Genomic DNA, 15,197 nt, shown 5'->3' on the forward strand with positions numbered 1-15,197 from the left:
AGTGTGTTCTCTTGGCAAAACTCTTATTAGCCTTTGCCTTGCTTCATTCTGTACTCCAAGGCCAAATTTGCCTGTTATGCCAGGTGTTTCCTAACTTCCTACTTTTGCATTCCAGTCCCCTATAACGAAAAGGACATCTTTTTTGGGCGTTAATTCTAAAAGGTCTTGTAGGTCTTCATAGAACCGTTCAAGTTCAGCTTCTTCAGCGTTACTGGTCGGGGCATAGACTTGGATTACCGTGATACTGAATGGTTTGCCTTGGAAATGAACAGAGATCGTTCTGTTGTTTTTGAGATTGCATCCAAGTACTGCAGTTCGGACTCTTTTGTTGACTGTGACCCACTTCTTAGAATAATGGAAATAAAAACAATAATAAACAAGTGGGACCTAATTAAACTTAAAAGCTTTTGCACAGCAAAGGAAACTATAAACAAGGTGAAAAGACAATCCTCAGAATGGCAGGAAATAATAGCAAATGAAACTGACAAAGGATTAATTTCCAAAATATACAAGCAGCTCATACAACTCAATAGCAAAGAGACAACCAACCCAAGCAAAAAGTGGGCAAAAGACCTACCCAGACATTTCTCCAAAGACATCCAGATGGCTAATAAACACATCAAAAGATGCTCAACATCATTATTAGAGAAATGCAAGTCAAAACTACAATGAGATATCACCTCACACTGGTCAGAATGGCCATCATCAAAAAATGTATAAACAACAAGTGCTGGAAAGGGTTTGGAGAAAACGGAACCCTCTTGAACTGTTGGTTGGAATGTAAATTGATAAAGCCACTATGGAAGACAGTATGGAGATTCCTTAAAAAACTATGAATAAAACTATCACGGGCTTCCCTGGTAGCTCAGCTGGCAAAGAATCCGCCTACAATGCAGGAGACCCTGGTTCTATTCCTGGGTTGGGAAGATCCCCTGGAGAAGGGATAGTCTACCCACTCCAGTATTCTTGTGCTTCCTTGGTGGCTCAGCTTTTAAAGAATCTGTCTGCAATACAGGAGACCTGGGTTTGATCCCTGGGTTGGGAAGATCAGCTGGAGAAGGGAACAACTACCCACTCCAGTATGTCCAGGAAGACAGTATGGAGATTCCTTAAAAAACTATGAATAAAACTATCATACAACCCAGCAATACCATTACTAGGCATATACCCTGAGGAAACCATAATTCAAAAAGACACATGTACTCCAGTGTTTATTGCAGCACTATTTACAATAGCTAGGACATGGAAGCAACCAAGATGTCCATACACAAATGAATGTATAAAGAAGCTGTGGTATATATACACAATGGAATATTACTCAGCCATAAAAAGGAACACATTTGAGTCAATTCTAATTAGGTGAATGAACTTAGAACATATTATATAGAGTGAAGAAAGTCAGAAAAACAAATATCATATATTAACACATATATATGGAACCTAGAAAAATGGTACTGATGAACCAATTTGCAGGGCAGCAATGGAGATGCAGACATAGAGAACAGACTTACGGACATGGGCGGGGGTGTGGAGAAGGAGAGGGTGGGATGAATAGAGAGAGTAGCACAGAAACATATACACTACCATATGTAAAACAGATAGCCTATAAAAATTTGCTGTATGAATCAGGGAACCCAAACCCCCTATAACAACCTAGAGGGCTGGGAAGGGGTGGAAGGTAGGAGGGACGTTCAAGAGGGAGGGGACATATGTATACCTATGGCTAATTCATGTTGATGTACGGCAGAAACCAACACAGTATTCCTGAAACTCCAATACTTTGGCCACCTGATGCAAAGAACTGACTCATTGGAAAAGACCCTGATGCTGAGAAAGATTGAAGGCAAGAGGAGAAGTGGATGACAGAAGATGAGATGGTTGGATAGCATCACCAACTCAATGGACATGAGTTCAGTAAGCTCCAGGAGTTGGTGATGGACAGGCAGGCCTGGCGTGCTGCAGTCCATGGGATCACAAAGAGTTGGACACGACTGAACGACTGAACTGAAAAACAAATATATTTTTTTCAAAAGCTATAGATATAATTTTACAGATGTTAAGTCATGTTGAAAATACTATAAGGACTGGGATGAGGCACAGAAAAATATAAACTGTTGATTAAAGTGGTAAGAGGAGACAACTTTGTTCTTATATCTAATAGTTTGTGATGATTCACTAGACGATTTAATTTTTTGTGAATGTTGATGAGACTTATAGCTAGCAAACAAGCAAGGAAGAAAACAAACAGCTATAAAAGCACTCTCAAACGACAGCAAACTCAGGGCTTGGTTTTTTAGCTATAATTCAATTCTCCCCAGACCATTCACCCTTGATTCTGCCACTCACACCCACCTCTGCCAATTTGTTGAAGCCCTGTGAGTGGCCCTCCTGCCGCTCCACTTGGCACTTCTTGGCATAGCGACGGTTCCCATCCATTATAAACGCAATGTGTTTGGGCATGGGGCCTGCCTTTGACACATAAACTTGCAAGCGAAAGTCTCCCATGTTTGACAATGGGGCTTCAGCATAAGACTAGGACTAGGGTGAGGCAGGCGAGGTACCAAAACATGCAGTAATCAAAATAGATAATACTTTGATGCAATGTTTTAAAAATCATAATTAACACAAAAAATCTACAATAAGCAAAATAACAAAATTTTAACAAAGACAGGATCCGTGTGACTGATCTCTTTCACCTCAGGCGTGGCTTCAGCCAGGGGTGGGTAGAACTGAGGGTGAGGGTTGGGGGCAGAGTGGGGGAGGGAGGCTCAGGGCACTCATCACTGAGGCCAGGTTCATTTCTTTCTCCTGACTGAGGCACACAGTCATCAATGCCATACCTTCTACCTTCGGTCACTGCTTTTTCACTGCCTGTTTTGACCTCCCTTTCCCACCCTCATTTAAAAAGGATGCTAATTAAGTGGAAAATGGTAGCTTTTCCAAAAGAAATGAAATAATTACCGTTCTCTAGAAACTTACCATTTCTGTGGAAAGAGTGATTTTACACACAGAAAGAAATAGCAGAGAACCCAGAAGATAATATCTCTACATTCAAGCAACAACAGTGCTGAGGTTTAGCTTCTGGGGAATCACTAGCGAGAAGAGTGAAGTGATTCTAGGTGACGTTCATTTGATAACTTCATAGAAGTGCTTTGTGAACTCCATGTCCATCACTACCAGACTGTTAGCTGTGGCCATTCTTTTCTCTTCCTGAAACAGGTCAGCTTCAAGCCACGTTTAAGAGAAGTGAGGTCTACAGACTTGGCAGCAGGGATTAGAGAAGAGGCAAAATCTCCCACAGCCAGAAGAAGAAATGAGAAAATGGGAGAGTGTGGGAAATGAAGAACAGGTTTGCTTAGCTCCTGTAGGAATAAAGAAAACAGGCCAGAGACTTCCCTGGCAGTCCAGTAGCTAAGACTCCATGCTCTGAATGCAGGGGGCCTGGGTTTGATCCCTGGTCAGGGAACTAGGTTCCACATGCCACAACCAAGAGTTCGCAGGACAAAACTAAAGATCCCAGATGCTGCAAAGAAGATCAAAGATCCCATGTGCTGCAACTAAAACCCAGTGCAAGCCAAATAAATAAACTAATTTAAATAAAAAAGAAAACAGGCCAAAAAGGTAAAGCAGATGTCAGAGAGAAAGGACATGTGGGGCAAAGCGCATGGCAAAGGAGGCAGAGCTTGAGACTAAGGATCACTCAGCCCAGCCTTACCTGGATTCTGGAAGCTGAGATGCTGCAGGTCCTGACTCAAGGGAGAAGTGGCAAATCATTCAAAGGAGCAAATGACATTAAAACTGAATTAAACGATCATTGTTTCAAGTGAAGGGAGACGTCAGCACAATTCATACTTGTTTTCCGAAGTGGTGAGTATGAGGGACTTCCAGAGCAATTTTTTTTTTTTTTTTTTAAGAATTGAAAACAAACTGAATGGAAGCCCTGTTTGGGAGCCCTGACCGATCTCTGGACACCTGAATCATTCTGAACAGAGCCCCTCAACAGCATCATCGCTGTGGGAATCTACTACCCCAGGGACTGTGTCATGGTTGAATTTTGCAAACTATTTTCTTTTTGGAGAAATGTATTTGATGCTCAGTAATTGTTGCTGAAGACCCAGAGCTAAGACCCACAGTGCCTGCAGGAACCAGAGTAGGACAAAGCTTGGCAGGTTACAAGAACAAGGGTTCTGGCTCAAGCTGAGAAAGAGATAAAATGGAATGAGACTGAGTGAGGTAAAGCTCATTGTTAACCCTAAATATTCATTGGAAGGACTGATGCTGAAGCTAAAGCACCAATATTTGGCCACCTGATCTGAAGAGCGGATTCATTGGAAAAGACCCTGATGCTGGGAAAGATTGAGGGCAGGAGGAGAAGAGGGCAACAGAGGATGAGATGGTTGGATGGCATCACCGATTCAATGGACATGAATTTGAGCAAACTCCGAGAAAGAGTGAAGGACAGGGAAACCTGGCGTGCTGCAGTCCATGGGGTCGCAAAGAGTCAGATACGACTGAGCAACTGAACAACAATAACAACAACCTGTTACTAAGACGTATCAAGAAATTTCCAGCAGACACTAGGGTCGGGTAAAAATTGAACAGCAGCATCACTGCTTTTTGGAACTGAGAAGGAAAAGCATTCCTCAGAGTTATTGGTATAGCTTATGAGAACTGGAATTATTTAAGATCAATTTCCCAGGTACAGTCCATTAGAGATTTCATGCACAGGTGATGGCATTGGGACAGAGCCTGGAAGAGTATGTTTACTTATTGGGATGGGGACCTGTCTATCACTTCTGTTTAGCAAATTGTCTAACCAGAGACCTCACTCAGATTAGAGGTAAGAAAGAGTGGGATGGCCCCTACAAAGTGTGGACTTTGTGGAATAGGAAAGTGGAGTGGATGAGTTCCGACAAGCTGGTGTTCACTGTCCCAGCCCATCACTGCTAGTGATATGTGGGCTGTCCTGGTTGGAACAGCCTTCATCAAGGAGGTCAATACCAGCTTACTGGGTCCAAGAGAGGAATCCACTGAAGTCCAGCTCTGCATCTGAGGAGATGATGATGCTGGGGCCATGCCCAGGGAGAAAAAACAAAGGTTCTGAGGGGTATAGAGAATTCTATCAGCCCAGAGCCCATGCCTATTTCAGGAATGAAATGAAGGAAAGAAATTCAAGGTTCAAATCCTGTAAGTTGTATCAATATGTAAGATCATGGTTTTCCTAAAGTTAAAAAAGAAGAGGTTAACCCCCTCTCATTGAATAATGGTCTCCATTGAAAATATTAACTTGTCTCTGAAAAACTGGGGGTAAATAACTTTCATAACTACTCGAAAACAAAGACAAGGCCGAAACATTAAGATCTTTGCATTAGAGAGTGAAGAGCTTTGAAGATTCTTGAGTTATCCAGTGACATGACAAAACCCGTCCTTAACAAGACAGACCTGAGCAGCACTGTGTACGATGCACTGGAAGAGAAGATTGAGGGCATTCCCTGGTGGTCCAGTGGCTGAGACTTCACACTTCCAGTGCAGGGGGCTCAGGTTCCACCCTGGCCAGGTTGCTAGATCCCACATGCCACAACCAAAGATCCCACATGCTGCAATGAAGATCGAAGGTCCTGCCTCAACTAAGACCTGGTACAGCCAAGAAATAAAATAAACCCTAAAAAAAACATAAGAAGAAGAATAGAAGATTGAAAATGGAAAGCCTGGTATTTCAGGCTGTTGAAATAATATAAAATCTAAGGTAATAATTACTAGGACTTAATAGTAATAGTGGCTCAGCTGTGTCCAACTCTGGCCAATACTTTGGCCACCTGATGCAAAGAACTGAGTCACTGGAAAAGACCCTGATGCTGGCAAAGTTTGAAGGCAGGAGGAGAAGGGGATGACAGAGGATGAGATGGTTGGATGGCACCACTGACTTGATAGACAGGAGTTTGAGCAAACTCCGGGAGTTGGTGATGGACAGGGGTGTCTGGTATGCTGCAGTCCATGGGTTGCAAAGAGTCAGATATGACTAAGCGAACGAACTGAACTGAATGGTAATAGTATAAAAGGACAAATGTCTAGAAATGTACAGATCTGCCTGTAGGCAGAAAAGCAGGAGAGATGGCTCTATGTTCTCTGTAGGGGGGACAAGAAGAATACTGTAGCTCTTGACAGCAGTGAGGAAATTGGGCTGGAGTGACTGGTAGGACTTGGGGTTTGGGGAGGGCAGATAATGAATCACTTCAATGTTAGATTTTAGGATGAGTGGAACACCCATATTTTATGAGCAACTGGAGCTATGGGAATGGAGAGAGGGTGAGAGGTCTAATAAGATTTAGAAAAGAAAACACCAAGGTTGCGACTATGTGTTTAGTGGAAGAGCAAAGAATCAGAGGCACAGTAATTATAATCACAACATTGGTAAATACAACTTCTACTACCTATTAAAGAGCTACTATGTTCTGGCCATTGTACTAGACTTTAACCTGTTTTATCTCTAGACACCAAGAAATAGATGGGAAATCGAGGTACCAAGAGATTAAAAGACTTACCTAAGGTCACACACGAAGAACTAGGAATAGATTTCTATTGACTCCCAATCCAGTCTCTTCCCACAGCCTGTTCATTTTCATGTATGAGGATTCAGTCACCTTGTCATAAAACACTTGAGGTAGAGATATGAAAATACAGATATCATGGGAATACTACCAGAACAACTTTAAATAGAAGAGAGTAAAGGAAATTATGGTGTAAACACTGGCTGGGCCCAACAGACGCACAGGTCCGGTGTAGAAGGTGGGCAAGAAATCTGTTGTGTACTCCTGGGATGATGGAAAGTTAGTAGAGGAAGTATTTTCTCTCTTTCCCTCAATGTGACACAGCACAAAAATAGAAGTTTGAAAGAGAATTTGGTGTGAACTAAGTATGAACATTATTCTGAGCATTAAAAAAGAAAGAAAGAAAATCTTGGCCTGGAATGGTGAGACAGGACCTCATCAGGATGTAATGTTTGTCCTGGGCTTTGAGAGGGGGTACAAAATTCATGAGAGGCTCAAGGACACATAAGAAAGGGAGTATTTTAATTGGGGCAGGAATGGAGGCTGGAGTAATGGACTAGACTAGAACTGGGCCCAGGGAAACAACCTACAATCTAATGGATGTGTTTAAAGGAGCCTGAGGGATGGGTATCCTTTGGAAGACCTGATATTGAACACGGTCCCATCAACTGGAAGTGGGAGGGGGATGGGGGATCAATAGCAGAGCCCAGGCAGCAGGGAGTATCTGAAATCTGAGGGTCACTGGAGCCATGATTCCAGGGCTCTCTTTCTGGCCTGGGAGAGACTTTGACAAAGGCTTATCCATGAGCTCAAGACAAAGAACAGTCCCTCTTAGTGTTACAGAGTGTACGAAACTGAGTGTAAGCCAATACCTAGAATACAGACTGAGAACATCTGATACCGGGTCTGGGGCAAAACCTCACTCAGCCAGCATAAACTAGTTCTGATTATCTATTTCTCCAAATTACTACTACAATGATTTACAGGAGGTAAGTATTCAATATATATTTTCTGAACAACTGCATGAAAGTGTTTTTCTGCTATATTAAACTTGTTTTGTTTCTATTTCCTGCAGGACTACAGGCTACATTATCATCACCATCAATCACCACCACAATCATCCTACTGGCTTCCAATTATGGTGGGTTTACCACCTGCCAGATGTAAGGCTGAGAGCTTGGGATCTCTAATCTTCAGAGAATCCTACAAAGCAAACATTATTAGCCCCATTGTACAAATGGAGAAAGTCGACCTTAGAAAGATTATTGTGCTGTGCTTAGTCACTCATTCATGTCCCACTCTTTATGACCCTTTGGATTGTAGCCTACCAGGCTCCTCTGTCCATGAGATTCTCCAGGCAAGAATAATGGAGTGGGTTGCCATTTTTCTCCTCCAGGGGATCTTTCCGACACAGGGATTGAACACACGTCTCCTGTGTCTCTTGTATTGCAGGTAGATTCTTTACCCATTGAGCCACTGGGGAATTGGTCTTGCCCAAACCTGCATATAGCTAATAGTAAGTGGAAGAACAGTGGGATTTCAGAGCTGTGTTCTATCCAGTATAAAGAGCACACCTCAATAGTAAATAAATCATTTTTAAACAACTTGGTGAATTAAAAGGAAGCAAGAATCACTCTGCTCAGTAGGTATCGTAAGAATGAAACAGCTGAATGAATTTTTCAAAGGTTTTATTAAATTATATATACACAGAAAAGTACACAATTTGATTAATTTTCACCAGGTGACAACATTGATTTTTCACGTTTTGGTTGTATGTATTAAGAGTTCCGTGAATATAGCACATAAATCCCATTTTCTCTCTCTATTACAGTCTTCTTACAAATTAAGAGGGAAGATGTAAGTTTCTAATCTGCAGACTTTTTCATGATCTGATTATAAAATTTACCAAAAGTCTTTTGGCACCATACCTCAAGTATCTTGTCAATTTTTCTGCCCTTCACATGCTTAACAATTCTAATTACATAAAACGTGCAATCAACTCCATCATCAAGAACGTCTACACTGAACTTCTACATTAAGACGTTTTATTCCATTATATTCAAGTTATCTTCTCCAAAGAAATGTCTCAATTTGCCCCCCTGACTCCTAAGGAAACTTGGCTCCCCTTCACTCCACCCTGAGTGCTTCAGAAGTTAGAGATCTGGAAGAACCCAAGTCACCCCATTTCTTCTCATCACATGAAACTGCAAAATACAGCAAGAAAGTTACATGCGACTGGCAAAGAACCCTGCAACAGTCCATTTTTAAGGTGTTCCTGTTTGTCAGGGTGGATGAATTATGATTCTCTATCCCCAATAGCTAAGCCTGCCCCCTCTCATGGAGGTGCCAGCTGCTGCCTGTTCACTAGCAACAGCTCTGTCACTTTTACTTTGCATCCTAATTAAGAAGACATAGAGAGACACGTGGAAGAGCAGGTACCAGAGGGACTGTGCTATCTGTCATACTGTCCTCCAGATGTTCCAAGGATGCCTTTGAATGTGGATGGAGGAGACACACAGAAAGAACTCCGGCGCCATGAAACCTTTCTGGGACTACGTTTTTGAAGACAGACAATTAACAACCGAACAGCTGCTGATGGGAACTTTTAGCTGGGGAACTTGTTATGAAAAGCATTTACCTGTCCTCGGAGGAATTCATACTGATAAATACCTTAGTTATGCTCCTTATTTGTTCTCAAATGCACAATTTATCCATCCTAAATCAGTTTCCTTCCAATACTAAGAGAGCTCATTAAGATAAGAAAGATATATCACCAATTAAAATTTTTTTCTGTAAGCTCATGAAAGCCTACAACAGGAATCATTGCCCGGAAATGTTTTTAAAACTTCCCAAATATTTGACTGGTACCTGCTGGTATTGTATTATAGGGGAATTGCAAACAGTTTTCAACACTAGTAGATTTCTTGGTAGCTCATCTGGTAAAGAATCCACCTGCAAAGCAGGGGACCCCGGTTCGATTCCTGGGTTGGGAAGATCCCCTGGAGAAGGGATAGGCTACCCACCCCAGTATTCTTGGGCTTCCCTGGTGACTCAGCTGGTAAAGAATCCACCTGCAATGCGGGATACCTGGGTTCGATCCCTGGGTTGGGAAGATCACCTGGCGAAGGGAACGACCACGCACCCCAGTATTCTGGCCTGGAGAAACTATACAGTCCATCAGGTCACAAAGAGTCTGACATGACTGAGCAACTTTCACTTTAAACACTCAGTTCAGTTCAGTCACTCAGTTGTGTCCAACTCTTTGGGACCTCATGAATTGCTGCACGCCAGGCCACCCTGTCCATCACCAACTCCCGGAGTTTACCCAAACTCATGTCCATAGAGTCGGTGATGCCATCCAGCCATCTCATCCTCTGTCGTCCCCTTCTCCTCCTGCCCTCAATCTTTCCCAGCATCAGGGTCTTTTCCAATGAGTCAGGTCGTCGCATGAGGTGGCCAAAGTATCGGAGTTTCAGCTTCAACATCAGTCCTTCCAATGAACACCCAGGACTGATCTCCTTTAGGATGGACTGGTTGGATCTCCTTGCAGTCCAAGGGACTCTCAAGAATCTTCTCCAACACCACAGTTCAAACAGTTCAAAAGCATCACTTCTTCAGCGCTCAGCTTTCTTCACAGTCCAAGTCTCACATCCATACATGACCACTGGAAAAACCATAGCCTTGACTAGACGGACCTTTGTTGACAAAATAATGTCTCTGCTTTTTAATATGCTATCTAGGTTGGTCATAACTTTCCTTCCAAGGAGAAAGCGTCTTTTAATTTCATGGCTGCAATCACCATCTGCAGTGATTTTGGAGCCCAGAAAAATAAAATCTGACACTGTTTCCACTGTTTTCCCATCTATTTTCCATGAAGTGATGGGATCAGATGCCATGATCTTAGTTTTCTGACTGTTGAGCTTTAAGCCAACTTTTTCACTCTCCTCTTTCACTTTCATCAAGAGGCTTTTTAGTTCCTCTTCACTTTCTGCCATAAGGGTGGTGTCATCTGCATAGCTGAGGTTATTGATATTTCTCCTGGCAATCTTGATTCCAGCTTGTTCTTCTTCCAGCCCAGTGTTTCTCATGATGTACTCCGCATATAAGTTAAATAAGCAGGGTGACAATATACAGCCTTGATGTACTCCTTTTCCTATTTGGAACCAGTCTGTTGTTCCATGTCCAGTTCTAACTGTTGCTTCCTGACCTGCATACTAGTACCAAATAAAATAAACTTCCTAGTTGGGTAAACTTCTAATCCACTATTTATAATTTCACTTATTTATGTATTTTTGACTGTGCTGGGTCTTTATTGCTGCCCTGGCTTTTCTGTAGTTGTGTCGAGCGGGGCCTACTGTCTAGCTGCGGTATGTGAGCTTCTCATTGCGGTGCCTTCTCTTGTTGCAGAGTACTGGCTCTAGAATGTGCGGCTTCAGTAGCTGCAGCATGTGAACTCAGTAGTTGTTGCAGCTCCCGGGTCTAGAACACAGGCTCAGTAGTTGTGGCATTGAGGCTTAGTTGCATTGCCGGGTGGATTCTTTACGCTGAGCCACCAGGGAAGCCCTCACTTTTTAAAAAACAAATACTGCACTTGCATATAAATCAATGAAGTTGAACACACCCTCACATCATATACAGAAATAAACTCAAAATCACTTAAATACTTAAATATAAGACATGACACTGTAAAACTCCTAGAAGAGGGCTTCCCTGGTGGTCTAGTGGTTAATAACTCACCTGCCAATTCAGGGCACATGGGTTCGATCTCTGGTCCAGGAAGATTAAACATGTCACAGAGCAACTACGCCTGCAAGCCACAACTACTGAAACTCACATGCCGAGAGCCTGGGCTCTGCAATGAGAGAAATCACTACAAGGAGAAGCCCGAGCATTGCAGTGAAGGGCAGCCCCCATTCACTGCAGCTGGAGAAAGCCAGTGCATAGCAAAGAAGACCCAGCACAGCCAAAAATAACTAAATAAATCTTAAGAAAACAAGAGACTCCTAGAAGAGAACATAGGCAAACCATTCTCTGACATAACCCTTACCAATGTTTTCTTAGGTCAGTCTCCCAAGGCAATAGAAATAAAAGCAAAAATAAACAAATGGGACTTAAACTTACAAAATTTTGCACAGCAAAAGAAACCATAAACAAAACAAAATGACAGCCTACAGATTGGGAGAAACTGTTTGCAAATATTTGCTACTGACAGGGCTTAATTTACAAAATAAACAAAGAGTTCATACAATTTGTAACAAAAAACAAACAAACCAATCAAAAAGGGAATTTGACTTAAATAGACATTTCTCCAAAGAAGATATGTGTGCATGCATGCTGAGTCAATTAGTCGACCCCATGGACTGTAGTCCGCCAGGCTCCTCTGTCCATGAGCTTCCCGGGTGGCACAGTGGCAAAGGATCTGCCTGCCAATGCAGGAGACGCAAGAGACTCAGGTTTGATCCCCAGGTGAGGAAGATCCCCTAGGGTAGGAAATGGCAACCCACTCCAGTGTTCTTGCCTGGAAAATTCCCTGGACAGGGGAGCCTGGCTGGCTACAGTCCATGGGGTTGCAAAGAGGTGGACATGATTGAGCGGCTGAAAACACATGGACTGCAGCCCGCCAGGCTCCTCTGTCCAGGGGATTTTTCAGGCAAGAACACTGGAGTGGGTTGCCACTTCCTCCTCCAGGGGATCTTCCTGACCCAGGGATTGAACCCACTTCTCCTGCATTGGCAGGTGGATTCTTTACCACTGAACCACCTGGAAAGCACAAATAAGACATACAAATGGTCAATAGACACAGGCAAACGCGTTCATTATTGCTACAATAGCCAAGCCAAACCATGGCAACAACCTAAATATCCATCGACAGATGAATGGATACAGAAGATATATTTTATAGGTAATACACACACACACACACACACATATGTATATATAATGGAATACTACTCAACCATAAAACATAATGAAATGATGTCATTTGCAGCAACATAGACGGACCTAGAGGTTCATACTAAGTGATGTAAGTCAGAAAGAGAAAGTCAAAATACTACGTGATATCACCTATATGTGGAAGCTGAAATGGAACACAAATGCGCTTATCTACAAAACAGAAATAGACTCACAGACTTGTGGTTGCCAAGGCAGTAGGGGTGGTCAGGGAAGGATGAATTGAGGGTTTGGGCTTAGCAGATGCAAACTATTTTATACAGAATAGATAAACAACAAGGTCCTACTGTGTAGAACAGGGAATTATTTCAATATTTTATAATAAGCCATAATGGAAAAGAATATGAGCAAAAAATATATTGGGCTTAGAGCACTGTGACATACATCCACACCCTTCTCCAGAGGCACTTACTACAAGTTCTTGCTTTGCATACATATGACTTACAGGAATTTGAAAAGGAAGAAAGTAAAGGATATAGTCAGTAATCCTTAAATTATCATTTTGGCAGCAGGCCTTGTCTTTGGGCTTCCCAGGTGGCGCTAGTGATAAAGAATCTGTCTGCCAATGCAGTGGACGCAAGTTCGCTCCCTGGGTCAGGAAGATCCCCTGGTGAAGGAAATGGCAACCCACTCCAGTATTCTTACCTGTGAAATTCCTTGGACAGAAGAGCCTGTTAGGCCACAGCCCACGGGGTCACAAAGAGTTGGACACGACTGAGCACACACTTGTCTTTGAGGGGGCCAGACTTTATTATAACTATGGGGTATGATAAAAGGTATGTTTTTCATAAGGAAAGTTATCTTCAGCAAATTTTAATCAGTGTTGATGTCATCCCCTGAAGGGAGAGAAAGACTAATTAATAAAACAGTCTTTTAAATAGAAACTCTGTCAATTCTGTCCAATTTCATTATTTTAATGATCCTTTTCTCCACCCCCAAAGAAAAACGAATAATTTTTACTAATTTTCATAAATACTGTACCATGTAATCAGGAAATAATTAATTTAGAGCTCTTCATCAGTAATGGGCATGAAGTTCCTTAATGAACAGCCTCCCTTTAATTCAATGATGAGACAACTATTACTGAAATATTTATTGATATAAAATTACATCAGGGAAAGAAAAAAGCAACTTTCAAAAAACTTATTCTAATCTCCATTAAGGTACAACTGATTGCTTGTCCTTATCACCAAAGTAATGAATTTCTGAAAAGTACTAGAACTTTAAAAAATATTCCTAAATATCATCTTTGTTAAAAATAACAGTCAAGTGTCTATGCATCTTATATTAAATGCACTGTGGAGTGATACAAGTAAAAGAAAAGAAAATTACCTCAGGAAAATTACCATCTAACAGATTTTCTCAACAGTTGCACTATTGATATTTGGGGCTGGAAAATTCATTGTTATGAATGCATGTCCTATGCATTGTGGAATATTCAACAGCATCCCTGGCCTTTACCCAGACAATAGCACTACCCCTCTTCCCACTTTAAATGACAAAAAAACATTTTGGATATTACTATATGTAACCTGGAAAGTAAAATTACTTCTGGTTGAGAACTGACTAATTGAAGGATCTAAAGCTCAAAAAACTTCAAGCTCATAGTTTGCATAAGTGGGATACAATGACAGATCAAATAATACCTCAGTATTAAGTGAGGCATCTAAATAGCTAGGTAATTGACTGATCTAGTGATTATGAGCTTTGACTCTAAAGTCAGATGACTTAGGTTTAAATCCTGGTTCTGTCTTTTTGTAATGTAGGTGGCTTGCCTGTCACCTCTAAGCTTCAATCTCCTCTGAAAAACAGGTAAAATAGCAGAATTTACACATAGGGTTGTTTTGAGGATGAGACAAAATAAAGCAGAGAAAGATCTCAAATGATTCATTTCACCTATTATCTTCATAAATGGCATTCAAATATTTGTTGAATTGGATAGACTAGACCTATGAATATTTATCCATTATTTGAACAGACATTAACAAGTGCAAAATAACTGAATGAGAATTTCAGTGCTAATGGAAATGTAAGCATTTATTATACATTTGTATAATACAACTTACACTTTAAATATGTTTTATAACAAATATGACATGTCTAATCTCATGAGTTTTTCCTTTAGAGTAAATAGTACACACTGATCCAGGAATAATCCAGAATGATCAAAATTGAGACATCCTACAAAAGTTCTTAAAGTTCAAAAACAAGCCAAAAATCTGGGGGGAAGCCAGGCCCAAAACAAAACAGGAGTATATGATGAGACGAAAAAATAAGGGTGATCTTAGATTTCTCCATAAAATCCACTGCCCAAAACAAGTAAATCAATACCTAATACTTTCAAAGAAAGAATTTTGAGCTCAGGAATTTATATTCTGTCAAGCTACTCTTCAAATTTTATAAGTTTCAGTTGAACCATTTAAAACTATGGAAAATGCAGGGAATAGTACCAGGATCCCTCTTTGAGAAACTAATAGATAACAAGTTTTATCCAATCAAAATATAGCTGGGAAAAATATAGCAACAGAAATGATGGTGAATATTGAATGTATTTCATTGTAAACCAAAGAAACAATATTTCAACATGGTAACAGTAAGAAAAATTTGGACAGAATTGTGAAGGAAGATGATAAGTTTTTTGATTACCTCACCTTTGATACCTGAAAATGAAAGGATTCTGAAGGCAATAAAGTCAAA

This window comes from Giraffa tippelskirchi, chromosome 9, assembly GCF_054371585.1.
Source record: "Giraffa tippelskirchi isolate mGirTip1 chromosome 9, T2T-mGirTip1v1.2.pri, whole genome shotgun sequence".
Taxonomy (NCBI): Eukaryota; Metazoa; Chordata; class Mammalia; order Artiodactyla; family Giraffidae; genus Giraffa; species Giraffa tippelskirchi.